The sequence below is a fragment of the Triticum urartu genome, chromosome 2A (genome assembly GCF_056163025.1).
Source record: "Triticum urartu cultivar PI428250 chromosome 2A, HENAU_Tu73, whole genome shotgun sequence".
NCBI classification, from domain to species: Eukaryota; Viridiplantae; Streptophyta; class Magnoliopsida; order Poales; family Poaceae; genus Triticum; species Triticum urartu.
The window spans coordinates 333,622,704-333,638,330 of NC_141874.1; positions in this window are offsets into that span (position 1 = coordinate 333,622,704).

Below are 15,627 nucleotides of genomic sequence, written 5' to 3' on the forward strand. Positions count from 1 at the left end.
AGCCTGTCTATCTACAAGACCCTCCAAAGGAGCCAGACCTCTGTTTGGGATTCCCAAGCTAATTGTCGAAGCCCACGTAGAAGTACTAGTGAGACTAAATTCTCTATGCGAAAACATAAATTGAGTAAACATGAGTACAAATGTACCCAACAAGACTTACATCAAAACTAGCTACACCTGCATCGGTATCAATAAGGGGTGGTGGAGTTTAACTGCAGCAAGCCAGCTTTGACTCAGTGGCTATCTTGTACTACGACTACCAGTATTTTCATTGAGGCGAGAAAGCACACACGAGTCCACATATTCACCAGATCAATACACCACTATGGATCCGCTCCCATCTCCATACAAGAAGGACATCCATAGCACTCACACTTGTCTTGCGCATTTTAGAGTATCCACTTCCAGTTATCTACTAACAATGTAAGCATTCCAAGTAGTCCATATCCACAGATGCGACTATTAATAGATCATTTATAACCCTGCAGGGGTGTACTTCTTCACACACACTCTCACCACTTACTGCCGTTTACACGACATGTACTCGGCAACCTTCAAGCGGAAACCCAGCGAGGGTGTCGGCCACGACCTGACTAACCACACGCGACTCTAGTCTAGGTTTATCGCCTATTTGAGTTCCATCTACAAGGAAATCCGGCCGGGGTTTCCACTACGGCCCCAAACAATGTGAGCAGGGTTCCCAAGCCCATGATCCGGGTGACACTTGGTACACCGTGCCACTGTGCCTAGTCTGTCCCAAGCCCACCTAGCCGGGTGCCACTTGGTAGACTACTAACACAACCTACAAACACCAAAAACTAGTTGCAACTCCTGGACAAAGATCAAGGCGATTAATAAGTCGATAGAGCTTGGAGTGCCCGGAGCCCAATGTGTGGTAGTAACTGTCTTAGATCACAAACACGGAACTCAGTTCATGAGGACTATTTCAATGAGACAACCCACCATGTACTCCTACATGGCCTCTCATCGCTAACTTTACCAAATCGTGTTCACACACTTAGCTCTCAATAGTAGGACATGCTCATCATCATCCCAATCCATCCCAGATGGATCAGACCTGACACAACTCATAGTAGGCATAATAAAGCAAGCATGAATGAGTAAGCACATCATGGCTCAAACAACTCCTACTCATGCTAGTGGGTTTCAACTATTTACTGTGGCCAAGACATGTCACGCAAAGGAATGGGGTTCAACTACCGCAACATGTAACAGTTGAATCATTGTTGTCCTAATGCAGTAAAAGAGAGCAGGAGCGAGGGAGTGGGATTGTATTAGAGTGATCAATGGGGTATGCTTGCCTAGCACTTCTGAAGATAGAATTGAGTCCTCATCAGTGACATCGATCTCAATGCCGTAACAACGTCTACTGAGAGGGAACAATTACCGACAACAGAGAGAAAATACAATCAATGCAATGCAACAATATGATGCATGATCATAACATGGCAACATGCTATTGATTGAGCTAATGCAACTAGCAACAAGTTAAATGAAGTTGGTTTGAACTCAAGGTTCAAAATCAAACTCCATATGTGACATTTAAAATTCCATTTAATTAATTTGACCTTATGAGCAGGTATAAGTTGTTCAAACATGCATGAAAGTGCCATAAAAAGATTCTTCATATTTTTCTGATAATTTTTCATATATAAATTATTTCATTAGGAGCTATGGTTGATTTTATATGAATTTTTGAAGTTTGTGACAATTTCTGGAATTCATAAATCATTTTCTGATTTAGTTAAATTCCAGAAAAACATTTATTGCGTCAGCATTGTGCAAGGATGACATCAGTAGGTTAACTGTCCGTCCAGGTCAAACCTGACCAGTGGGTCCCACTGGTCGGTGACCCACCCCACTAACAGAGGTTGTTAGTGCTAATTATCTAGTTAGCAAGCACAGGGCCTACGTGTCAGTGACACATTATACTAATCACGGTAGTTAGCACTAACCATAACCCTAAACCGGATTTAGTCAGAGACCGACCCCACATGTCATGGACACAGGAGGGTCAAACACGGTCAACCGAGGTCAAAATCGCCGAAGTTGACCCACAACTTGTCGCTGGCGAAGCCAGAGACGGCGGAGGTTGATACGGGCACGACGGAGGAGGTGAAGCCCAATTTCAGGACTCCACCAAGCTAGGTGTGTCATTGTTATTTTTAATAATTAGATTTTTTTAATAATTATGAGTTTTTGCTTGGTTTTGGGCCTGTCCAACCAAGTCAGGTCGAGGCCCATTAGGCTGGGCGCCTCACCCCACCATATAAGGAGCTGGGGCGCATTGGGTTTAGGAAGTGGGGGAATTTTAGTCTAAAACTATCGAGTTGTGTTTCTTCGGTGAAGCATCCCTCCGGGATCGGCGATGCCGTTTATCTAATAAAGATTGCTACGGAGGTTCTTGTGTTCATCAAGGATTATTGTGCTTTGGTTTGAGGCGTGGTGATCTTCATCACGTTGCTTGCTGGATTTGTTTCCTCATCTTCAGGTTACGTGGATTACTCCCGTGATTAGAAGTTTTTCTATTTGATTGTCTTGCGGTGAAAGATCGGGCAAAAACTATAGGATCATCACGTTGATCCTTATTATGTGGTATCAGATTACCGGGTTCCTCACCGCGAGTTCATCCTGTTGAGTCTGGTCTGCGAAGAGTTCTCGTGGATCACGGTGCAATTTGCTGTTCGACGAGGAGATTAGTGGTGGCAAATTCGCGAGGGCCGAGCACGCTTGGATTTGTGTCTCGGCAGGGAGTTTGTCTTCCAGTCAAATCAAATTGAGGGTGTCCGTGCTATAAATTTTCCTTGCGATCTCGGCGAGGTTTGGTCACTCACATAGGAAGGACGGCGATGTTTTCGGCTGACTCCAGATTTTCAGGAAGTAGAGCGATTTGGTTGGTACGTGATGGTGTACTAGTTAGTTTTGGAGTTTTGCGATCAGCTTGCCGGATTTTTAAATTAGTTAAATCCTAAATAGTTAAGGCAGGAGAGAGAAGATTCTCTTGTTTCAGTCCGTTTGGGAAATCAACTCACGGTAGAGTCGGGCTTGTGGTAAAAAATATCTGCGATTTTATTTTCTGTTGGTCGGATAGGGAAGATCCGAAGATGGCTTTGACATGGTTTTCTCGACTTGACGAGAAGTCTAAGGATCGTGCTCGGACTGAGATAGCTGATATACAAAAGATCATTAAAGAGATGCGGGCGGAACTAAAAAAGCCTATTACAGTTTTTCCCGCGCATACTGTGCAGACTTCTGCGAAGGTAATTTCCAAGGACACATCCGTGGTTCAGATAAATGATGTTAACAAGGAAGCAACAACACATACTGGTTCTAAGGAGGACAAGGCTGATGTTGACACGATTTTGGTGGACAATGTTGTACCATTGAGCGGGCTGAATATGCAACTCAAGAGGGTACATGTTGAAGCTTGCAAAACTGTTGACAAGGGTCAGCGGTGGAGTTTATTTCAGACTCAGTGTATGATTAAAGGACAAGCATGCAAGTTGATGATTGATGGTTGATAAAGGCAAAGGTGTCCCGATGTTTCTGTGGGAGTCGACCTTGACGATCCGACTACGAACGTGCGAGACGTCGCGCCTTAGCAATCGCTAAACCAACTTCTGAGGGGTTATTGACCACGCCGGAGCACGATCAACCTGACCACGAGGGCCTGTTTCCTGCGAGCAAACGAAGAACAAGCAAGAAACTGAGATTGCAATCGGGATATTGCGAATATAAGATGAAAGCTTTATTGATCAAGGTGGGGTTCTGTGACGTCTTGGTCTGGTCGTTGGGCACAAACGAAGTACGAGAAGTTGCAGCTATGGCGAACTTTTAATCTAAACAAAACCCATAGTCTAAACGACGCCCTAAGGGCTGTATATATGGAGGAAGAGAGGGGAATTTCGTGGCCCTTGAGGGTGGGGTCCGAAACCAACCCTAACTCTTGTTTCCCCACACATACGGACTCTAAAAATAGCCTATACTTAAGTATTTCGAAATTACATGGGCCTGGCCCATTAATAAGGTGACGCAGCACCTAGAATAGCCTATGGACGAATATTATGAAGTGGCATCTTGTATATTTCGTCCATGGCTTCATGCACTCCTTATGGCGGCTTCAAAGTCCTGAAATCATCATTTGTAACTCCGTTCTTGATCCCCTTGCGCATGCCATCAACTCCATGCGTGTTCTTGCTCCAATGTTCATCCTTCTCCAAGCTAGGCCCTTCATTTGAAAGCAAAACAAATGTATCCAATTTAGGCAGCATCATAATCTCATGAACATTAGAATCATTACCAAGAAACGAAAGTACCTGGTAATTTAATTGGCGTGCGCTAGCTCTAGTAATTGGTCCAGTATATGTAACAGTAGGGGCTGTGGGTGTAACAATGGTATTGATGTCCTCATCATCCTCCCCTTCTTGAAATGAAGTCGTCCTCGACGGAAGCTCATCTTCCTCACCCAAATAAGGCTTCAAATCTGCAATGTTAAAAGTGGGACTAACCCCAAAATCTGCAGGTAGCTCAAGTTTATATGCATTATCATTTATTTTCTCTAAAACCTTAAAAGGACCATCAGCACGTGGCATTAGCTTTGATTTGCGCAGATTAGGAAATCTATCTTTACGCAAATGTAACCAAACAAGATCTCCAGGTGCAAACACAACATGTTTTCTACCCTTATCTCCAGCAAGTTTATATTTAGCATTCATACGCTCAATGTTTTCCTTAGTTAACTCATGCATTTTTAAAATCAATTCAGAACGTTCTTTAGCATCAAAATTAACCTTCTCTGAAGATGGAAGAGGCAACAAATCAATAGGTGCACGAGGTAGGAAACCATACACAATTTCAAAAGGGCACATCTTAGTAGTAGAATGCAATGAACGATTATAAGCAAATTCAATATGAGGCAAGCATTCTTCCCACATTTTCTTGTTATTCTTCAAAACAGCCCTAAGCATAGTAGACAATGTTCTATTGACTACTTCAGTTTGTCCATCAGTTTGGGGGTGACAAGTAGTACTAAAAAGCAGCTTAGTCCCCAACTTAGCCCATAAACATCTCCAAAAGTGGCTAAGAAATTTAGTATCACGATCTGAAACAATAGTATTTGGCACACCATGTAAGCGAATAATTTCACGAAAGAACAAATCAGCAACATTAACAGCATCATTGCTTTTATGACATGGTATAAAGTGTGCCATTTTCGAGAACCTATCCACGACAACAAATATGCTATCCCTCCCCTTCTTTGTTCTAGGTAAACCTAAAACAAAGTCCATAGATATATCCTCCCAAGGAACACTAGGTACAGGCAAAGGCATATATAAACCATGAGGATTGAGTCGTGACTTAGCTCTTTGACATGTAGTGCAGCGAGCAACAAAACGCTCAACATCCCGTCTCATCTTTGGCCAAAAGAAATGTGTAGCAAGTATATCCTCCGTCTTCTTGACGCCAAAGTGTCCCATTAATCCTCCTCCATGCGCCTCCTGCAACAACAAAAGACGAACGGAGCTAGCTGGAATGCATAGCTTGTTAGCACGAAACACAAATCCATCGTTAAGAACGAACTTGTTCCAAGTTCTCCCTTCCTTGCAATTCTGCAATACATCTTTAAATTCAGCATCATTAACATATTGATCCTTGATGGTCTCCAAACCAAATATTTTAAAGTCAAGTTGTGAAAGCATAGTATAATGACGAGACAAGGCATCAGCAATAACATTTTCTTTACCCTTCTTGTGTTTAATCACATAAGGGAAAGTCTCAATGAATTCAACCCATTTAGCATGTCGACGGTTCAGTTTTGCTTGACTTTTAATGTGTTTCAAAGATTCATGATCAGAATGTATAACAAATTCCTTGGGCCATAAATAATGTTGCCATGTTTCTAAGGTCCGAACAAGAGCATATAATTCTTTATCATAAGTAGAATAGTTCAGACTAGGCTCACTCAATTTTTCAGAAAAGTATGCAACAGGTTTTCCATCTTGTAATAACACACCTCCTAATGCAATTCCACTAGCATCACATTCAAGCTCAAAAGTCTTATTGAAATTAGGAAGTTGGAGTAAAGGAGCATGTGTCAACTTATCTTTCAATACCGTGAAGGCTTCTTCCTGTGCGGTACCCCAAACAAAAGGTACATCCTTCTTTGTAAGCTCGTTGAGAGGTGCAGCAATGGTGCTGAAATCTCTCACAAAACGCCTATAGAAACCAGCGAGGCCAAGGAAACTCCTCACTTGTGTGACCGTTTTGGGCTGCGGCCAACTCTCAATAGCTTCAATCTTGGCTTTATCAACTTCAATTCCCTGTGGAGTAACAACATAGCCAAGAAAAGATACTCGGTCGGTGCAAAAGGTGCACTTTCCAAGGTTACCAAACAAACGTGCATCACGTAGAGCAATAAAAACAGCACGTAAATGTTCCAAATGTTCCTCCAAAGATTTGCTATAAATCAATATGTCATCAAAGTAAACTACCACAAATCGTCCAATGAAAGGACGTAAAACTTCGTTCATTAACCTCATGAAAGTACTAGGTGCATTAGTTAACCCAAAAGGCATGACTAACCACTCATATAATCCAAACTTAGTTTTAAATGCTGTTTTCCATTCATCTCCCAATTTCATACGAATTTGATGGTAACCACTACGCAAATCAACTTTGGAGAATATTGTAGAGCCACTCAATTCATCAAGCATATCATCTAGCCTAGGAATAGGATGACGATAACGAATAGTAATATTATTAATGCCTCTACAATCAATGCACATACGCGACGTACCATCCTTTTTCGGCACTAAAATGATAGGAACAGCACAAGGACTAAGGGATTCGCGTATATAACCTTTGTCGAGCAGTTCTTGTACTTGACGCATAATCTCCTTTGTCTCCTCTGGATTGGTACGGTATGGTGCACGGTTGGGTAATGATGCACCGGGAATTAAGTCAATTTGATGCTCAATCCCGCGAATAGGTGGTAATCCCGGTGGCACGTCTTGTGGAAAGACGTCGGCGAACTCCTGCAAAATGTTAGTGACAGCAGGAGGCAGAGAGGAAGGCACGTCCTCGAATGAAAATAATGCCTCTTTGCACACAAAAGCATAGCAAACAGATTTGCTAAAATCTAGATCATCAATATCAGATTTGGTGGCAAGTAAACATGCACTTCTCAATTTAATTTCAGAAGCAACACTAGATTGTTTATTATTATTAGGCTGCATTTGTTGCTCAAATTCTTTTGCCACAATCTGATTTTCACTCTTAGTTTTCTCCCGTTTTGCTTTATTAGCTCTATTAATATCATCTTTCAAAATGGAATCAGGAGTCATAGGAAGCAAAGTAATATTTTTATCCTTATGAACAAGAGTATACTGATTGTTTCTACCATGGTGAATAGAATTTTTATCAAATTGCCATGGTCTACCAAGTAATAAGGAACATGCTTGCATAGGTACGACATCACAATCAACATAATCAGCATATGTAGAGATACTAAAATGCACACGAACAGTACGTGTTACCTTAACCTTGCCGCTGTTGTTGAACCATTGGATGTAGTAAGGATGTGGATGTGGTCTTGTGGTGAGAGATAGCTTCTCCACCATCTCGATGCTAGCCAAGTTGTTGCAACTCCCTCCATCTATGATCACGCGAACAGAACGTTCCTTCACAACTCCCTTTGTATGGAACAAATTATGCCTCTGATTTTGCTCAGCTTGTGTAACCTGCACACTCAAAACACGTTGAGCAACTAAACATTCATACCTGTCAGCATCTTCAGGAGCCATGTATTGCGTCTCATGATCAGAATCGTCTCCACCGTGTTCGTCACGTGTAATAAGAGCCAAAGTCTCCTCATCATAGTCACTAGCGGACTCATACCCACCATCCTCAGTAACAATCATCACACGCTTAGATGGGCATTCTCTCGCATAATGACCTCCACCCTTGCAACGTCGACAAATAATATCATGTGTTTGCCCTGTTGATGCCATGGATGAAGAAGAGCTCTTTGCAGGCCCAGAAGGTGTGCTCTTGGCAGATAGTGGTGATTGTGCCTGCTTTATTGTATCACGGTTGGAGGTGGCAGCCGACGGAGGCGCCGATGTAGCAGAACGTGTGGAAGTAGATGATGCACGTGGTGTCCATGAAGAAGGTCGACCTGCAGAAAAGTTAGTCCGCGCCAATGCCTGTCGATCCTGCACTTCACGTTCAGCTTTACAAGCAAGATGGAATAAACGAGTGATATTAGTATACTCCTTATACTCTAGAATCGTCTGAATCTCTCTATTTAATCCACCCATAAAACGTGCAAGCATAGCTTCATTCTCCTCAACAATACCACATCTAATCATGCCAGTTTGTAATTCCTGATAATATTCTTCTACAGAATTTTTTCCTTGTCTTAAGCGCTGCAATTTTTGAAGTAATTCACGTTGATAATATGGTGGAACCCAACGAGTACGCATAGCAGTTTTCAAAGCAGCCCAAGTAGCAGGAATGGGATATAATCTACAATGCTCAGACCACCAAACACATGCAAAACTAGTGAATGCACAAACAGCAGCAGGAACACGTCTCTCCTCGGGATATTGTAAACATGTAAATCGTTGTTCAGTTTCTAACTCCCAAGTAAGATATATATCAGGAACATATCTACCCTCAAATGGTGGAATATTCAATTTTAGTTTAGGGAGATGGTCATGATCTCATACCTGAGGGTCAGCCCTACCATTGCCATTATTTGCATGTGGACGACCTGATGGTTGTTGTGCTGGTGGTGGCACGTAGTTCTGATTTTGATCAACCTCATCCTCGTAATCGCCAGCAAAATCATCCTCCTCCGCATCAGCAGCAGGAGCCACAGAAGTAGCAACAGCAGCACCAACAGTTTGGCCAGGTGCAAGAGGGAGACGGCTCGCTCGGCGGAGGGCTATTTCACGATGTGTAGGTTGTCGTCGTTGTTGTTGTTGTAGAGGTGCGTTAGGTGCAGCCGGTGGTGGTGGTGGAATACGCGCGAGCAATTCATTAAACCTGTTATCGAGCTTTGTTTCGAACGTCTTCTCCATGTCATCTATCTTCTCCATGGCCTCTTCAAATCTGTTTAGCACATCCTGCACCTGTCCATTCATCATTTTCTGAAATTTATCATGCAACTCCTGATTCGTCATGTTCTCCCAGTCAGTCTCGTCGGCTTGTGATCCTGCCATGGTTAGCAACAATAGAAAACACACAAGAATATGATCCTACAGAATACTAACAAGAGGTGGTGGTGGCGGGTTTCACAAATCCGTCAAGCAAATCTCAAATTCTTACCAGTTCTTACCCAGCAGCAGGCGGTGATCGGCAACCGTTGTAGTCAAAACTCTCAAAAGCTTGGATAGAGCGATTGCCAGGGAGAGTCAAACGCACGACGTAGAGGTATGTGGAGCTGGGAAGGCTTATAGTATGGTAGCAAAAAGGGTCAGCAATAATCAATTCAGAGATGCAAAGTTGAATAAACGCTCAACGACGGTACTGTGCTGGTCCTAGGCTAGACCGTGCTAGAGACGCGAGCCTAGAACACTAACAAAATCACGGCGCTGCACGTAAATAAGGGAAAAGCACACTCTGGAACTTTTTTTTTGCTTTTTTTGCGCTCCTCTTTTTTTTTGCGCTCCTCTTTTTTTTTTGCGAAAAATTACTATAATGGCGAGTGTCTCAAAACTCTTCCCTCGTCAAACTGATAGGATGGGCACGAAATTTTTTTTTCACTTTTTTTTCGGAAATCAGGGCAGCGACGACGAAAAAGTGCGACAAAAAATCACTATGATGGCACGTGGCTCAAAAGACTCAGAAAAACCTAAAAATAGGATAGGGAAAAAATATTTTTGCCCGTGAAAATTTTGGCCTAAAAACTGCCCGGGGGTCTCCAGACTCTTTTTTTTTTCCGAGACCTACGCAGGCAAGGAAACACCACTCGGAATTTAGATTGATCTCAAGAACAAACCTAATATGAGAAGAACTCGGATTGGTGGTGGATATATGGTTACAGATTGGTGGTGGTATATGGATACAGATTGGTGGTGGTATATGGATACGGATTGGTGGTGGTATATGGATACGGATTCAGAACGGTGGCGGATAAGCAATGGTGGTAGATGGGCGATGATGATGGTGCGGCGGCGGCGTGACAACTTATGACCAGAACTCGAAACTCTAAAAGACTAGACTCTAAGACCAGCAACTTGACACGACGATGCAACCGCAAATTCAACAAAGCAAAAACCCTAAAAAGATTATGCAAAGGCTCAGATTGGTTCAGATATGATGAACTAACCCTATTTTTTTGTGGCTTTTTCGTGGACTGTAGGTATGAAGAACAGACTCGATCTAATCTACGAAAAACTATAAAAATCTCACCGAGCAACCTAGAAATCTGATACCACTTGATAAAGGCAAAGGTGTCCCGATGTTTCGATGAGATGGTGGCTATCGTTTTCTGTGGGAGTCGACCTTGACGATCCGACTACGAACGTGCGAGACGTCGCGCCTTAGCAATCGCTAAACCAACTTCCGAGGGGTTATTGACCACGCCGGAGCACGATCAACCTGACCACGAGGGCCTGTTTCCTGCGAGCAAACGAAGAACAAGCAAGAAACTGAGATTGCAATCGGGATATTGCGAATATAAGATGAAAGCTTTATTGATCAAGGTGGGGTTCTGTGATGTCTTGGTCTGGTCGTTGGACACAAACGAAGTACGAGAAGTTGCAGCTATGGCGAACTTTTAATCTAAACAAAACCCGAAGTCTAAACGACGCCCTAAGGGCTGTATATATGGAGGAAGAGAGGGGAATTTCGTGGCCCTTGAGGGTGGGGTCCGAAACCAACCCTAACTCTTGTTTCCCCACACATACGGACTCTAAAAATAGCCTATACTTAAGTATTTCGAAATTACATGGGCCTGGCCCATTAATAAGGTGACGCAGCACCTAGAATAGCCTATGGACGAATATTATGAAGTGGCATCTTGTATATTTCGTCCATGGCTTCATGCACTCCTTATGGCGGCTTCAAAGTCCTGAAATCATCACTTGTAACTCCGTTCTTGATCCCCTTGCGCATGCCATCAACTCCATGCGTGTTCTTGCTCCAATGTTCATCCTTCTCCAAGCTAGGCCCTTCATTTGAAAGCAAAACAAATGTATCCAATTTAGGCAGCATCATAATCTCATGAACATTAGAATCATTACCAAGAATCGAAAGTACCTGGTAATTTAATTGGCGTGCGCGAGCTCTAGTAATTGGTCTAGTATATGTAACAGTAGGGGCTGTGGGTGTAACAATGGTATTGATGTCCTCATCATCATGGTAGCTGTACTAATGGCATAAGCAAGGCAATGGTGGCATCATTGGGGTTGTCCACATGGCGCATTGCTGAACCTAAGCATCTTGAGTGGTTGAATAGCTGCGGTATGCTGAAGGTTACTCATAAAGTGCGTGTGCCATTTACAGTTGATGACTATGTTGATGTGGTAGAATGTGATGTGTTGCCATTGGAGGTGTGTGGGTTGTTACTTGGACGTCCATGGCAGTATGATCGCAATGTCACACATGCTGGGAGAGCAAATACATATTCTTTTGTGCATGACGGCAAACAGCAGACTTTGAAGCCTACGAAGGATGATCAGATAAAGTCTGATGTGGAGCTGGTGGTACACAAGGAGAGGTTGCGCAAGGCTAAGCCGCCAAGGTTAGCTAAGCCGCAACATGAGGAGCATGATGCACAGAGCGACATTGTTGATATTGCTTCAGCTCTACCTGTAGATGACAAGCCTGTTGTTCTTGTTAGTGACAAGCCAGTTGAAGTACAACCTCTTTCTGATGAGAGGAAGGATGTTGCAGCATGTATTACAATTCCAGTTTGTGTTGACACAGGTGTTCAGACTGATGATATTTGTGCTGATCATGTCCCAGTGCATGAGGTGCTTTGGGGCGACAAGCGCAGTTTTGTTAGCACACCTGTGAGGCGTTTTGTTGGAGCAGCAGTGCAGATGCACAAAGGCAAGGATGGACATGTTCGTCAGTTGTGTGGCCCAGGCATTACTCATCTTTTGCAGGGTAGTGCAAAGCAGGTTCATGTTCAGAAACAAAGGGCTCCAGCAAAGGTGGACAAGAAGAAGGTGGTGGCGCCTATGCCCAGGCATGTGTGGAGAAGAAAGTCACCCACAACTGAACCAAGTCGAGTAGACCAAGAGGGAGGATGTGGAGTGGTAGGCACGCGAGACTTGAAGATGGCGAAGACGCGTGATGCTTTTGTTGATATCACGCCACCCTTTCTAGCAGACCCCCACGCGTTGAGGACAACGTTTTTTGAAGGGGAGGAGGATGATACGGGCATGACGGAGGAGGTGAAGCCCAATTTCAGGACTCCACCAAGCTAGGTGTGTCATTGTTATTTTTAATAATTAGATTTTTTTAATAATTATGAGTTTTTGCTTGGTTTTGGGCCTGTCCAACCAAGTCAGGTCGAGGCCCATTAGGATAGGCGCCTCACCCCACCATATAAGGAGCTGGGGCGCATTGGGTTTAGGAAGTGGGGGAATTTTAGTCTAAAACTATAGAGTTGTGTTTCTTCGGTGAAGCATCCGTCTGGGATTGGCGATGCCGTTTATCTAATAAAGATTGCTACGGAGGTTCTTGTGTTCATCAAGGATTATCGTGCTTTGGTTTGAGGCGTGGTGATCTTCATCACGTTGCTTGCTGGATTTGTTTCCTCATCTTCAGGTTACGTGGATTACTCCCGTGATTAGAAGTTTTTCTATTTGATTGTCTTGCGGTGAAAGATCGGGCAAAAACTATAGGATCATCACGTTGATCCTTATTAGAGGTGCTTGGAAAACGTACTCCAACGACCAAATGAGTGGCGGAGGGGCTCTACGCGGTGCTGGGACTCGCACGCATCCAACACGGCAAGCAGCGACGGCTGGAGTGGACCAAGCTCGCCGGAAACGAGCTCGTGGCGTCGGTCGGAGTTTGGGTGAGCTTGGGGTCATCGTTATGCTGCACGGCAGGGGGCGGAGGGGTGCTACGGGCTCCTGGTGATGCACTAAGCGCGGTGACGTGCTCAGTTTCGAGCTCTGGTTGATGCGGCCATGGCAACGACATGGCTGGCGGAGCCAAGCTCTGGGCCACGGTGGCAAGTGGGGTTAGAGAGTGACTCGAACAACACGACTAGGGGGGAAGAGAGAGGAGCTCACAACGGTTGCGACAGAGACCTCGGCGATCTCGAGGAGGGGCTAGTGATGGCAGGTGGTTGCCGACGACCTCGGCGGCTGAAGCTTGGAGACAAGGTCGGGGAAGTCGCTGTGGGGCATGCCCGGTTACTTGGATCGGTGAGGATGTTGAAGACGAGGTGGCGGGGCTCTTGGACAGTTCGAGGGGGGCGAGGGAAAACGGTGGCGATGGCTATGGTGAGTGGCGGCGACAACCGCGCTAGGTGGTGCTGCGGGAAGAGAGCATAGGAGGGGAAGGAGCAGAGGGAGAGTTTGAGGGGGTTCAGGCGGTTTCGTGGTGATACGTCCATTTTGCATCATGCTTTTATATTGGTATTTATTGCATCATGGGTTGTAATTACACATTATGGCACAATACTTATGCCTTTTCTCTCTTATTTCACAAGGTTTATACAAAGAGGGAGAATGCCGACAACTGGAATTCTGGACTGGAAAAGGAGCAAATCTGAGAGAACTATTCTGCACAACTCCAAAAGTCCTGAAACTTCACAGAGAATTATTTTGGAATATATAAAAAATTGGGCAAAGAAAGCACTAGGGGGGACCCACCAGACAACCACAAGGGTGGGTACGCTCCCTACCCCCCTAGGCGCGCCCCCTACCTTGCCGCCCACCTGGCAGGCCCCGGTGCCCATCTTTAGCTATATGAAGTGTTTTTACCTGAAAAAATAAAGAGGAAGCTTTCAGAATGAAGCATCGGCATCTCGAGGTGGAACTTGGGCAAAACTAATCTAGGGCTCCGACGGAGCTGTTCTATCAGGGAAACCTCCCTCCCGGAGGGGGAAATCAAAGCCATCGTCATCACCAACGATCCTCTCATCGAGAGGGGGTCAATCTCCATCAACATATTCACCAGCACCATCTCCTCTCAAACCCTAGTTCATCTCTTGTATCCAATCTTTGTCTCAAAACCTCAGATTGGTACCTGTGGGTTGCTAGTAGTGTTGATTACTCCTTGTAGTTGACGCTAGTTGGTTTATTCGACGGAAGATCATATGTTCATATCCTTAATGCTATTCAATACCCCTCTGATTATGAACATGAATATTCTTTGTGAGTAGTTACGTTTGTTCCTGAGGATATGGGAGAAGTCTTGTTATAAGTAATCATGTGAATTTGGTATTCGTTCGATATTTTGATGAGATGTATGTTGTCTCTCCTCTACTGGTGTTATGTGAATGTCGACTACATGCCACTTGACCATTGTTTGGGCCTAGGGGAAGGCATTGGGAAGTAATAAGTATACAATGGGTTTCTAGAGTGACAGAATATTAAACCCTAGTTTATGTGTTGCTTCGTAAGGGGCTGATTTGGATTCATATGTTTCATGCTATGGTCAGATTTATCTTAATTCTTCTTTCGTAGTTGCAGATGCTTGCGAGAGGAGTTAATCATAAGTGGGAGGCTTGTCCAAGCAAGGACAACACCCAAGCACCAGTCCACCCACATATCAAATTATCAAAGTAATGAACGCGAATCATATGAGCATGATGAAAACTAGCTTGACAGTAATTCCCATGTGTCCTCGGGAGCACCCCCTACCACCCTGGGCGCACCCCTACCTTGCCGCCCACCTGGTATCCCCCCGGTTCCCATCTTCTACTATATGAAGGGTTTTTACCTAAAAAAATAAAGATGAAGCTTTCAGGACGAAGCGCCGCCGTCTCGAGGCGGAACATGGGCAGAACCAATCTAGGGCTCCGGCGGAGCTGTTCTGTCGGGGAAACTTCCCTCCCGGAGGGGGAAATCGAAGCCATCATCATCATGAACGATCCTATCGTCGAGAGGGGGTTAATCTCCATCAACGTATTCACCAGCACCATCTCCTCTCAAACCCTAGTTCATCTCTTGTATCCGATCTTTGTCTCAAAACCTCAGATTGGTACCTGTGGGTTGCTACTAGTGTTGATTACTCCTTGTAGTTGATGCTAGTTGGTTTATTCGGTGGATCATATGTTTAGATCCTTAATGCTATTCAATACCCCTCTGATTATGAACATGGATATGCCTTGTGAGTAGTTACGTTTGTTCCTGAGGACATGGGAGAAGTCTTGTTATAAGTAATCATGTGAATTTGGTATTCGTTCGATATTTTGATGAGATGTATGTTGTCTCTCCTCTAGTGGTGTTATGTGAATGTTGACTACATGACACTTCACCATTGTTTAGGCCTAGGCGAAGGCATTGGGAAGTAATAAGTAGATGATGGGTTGCTAGAGTGACAGAAGCTTAAACCCTACTTTATGCGTTGCTTCGTAAGGGGATGATTTGGATCCATATGTTTCATGCTATGGTTAGATTTATCTTAATTCTT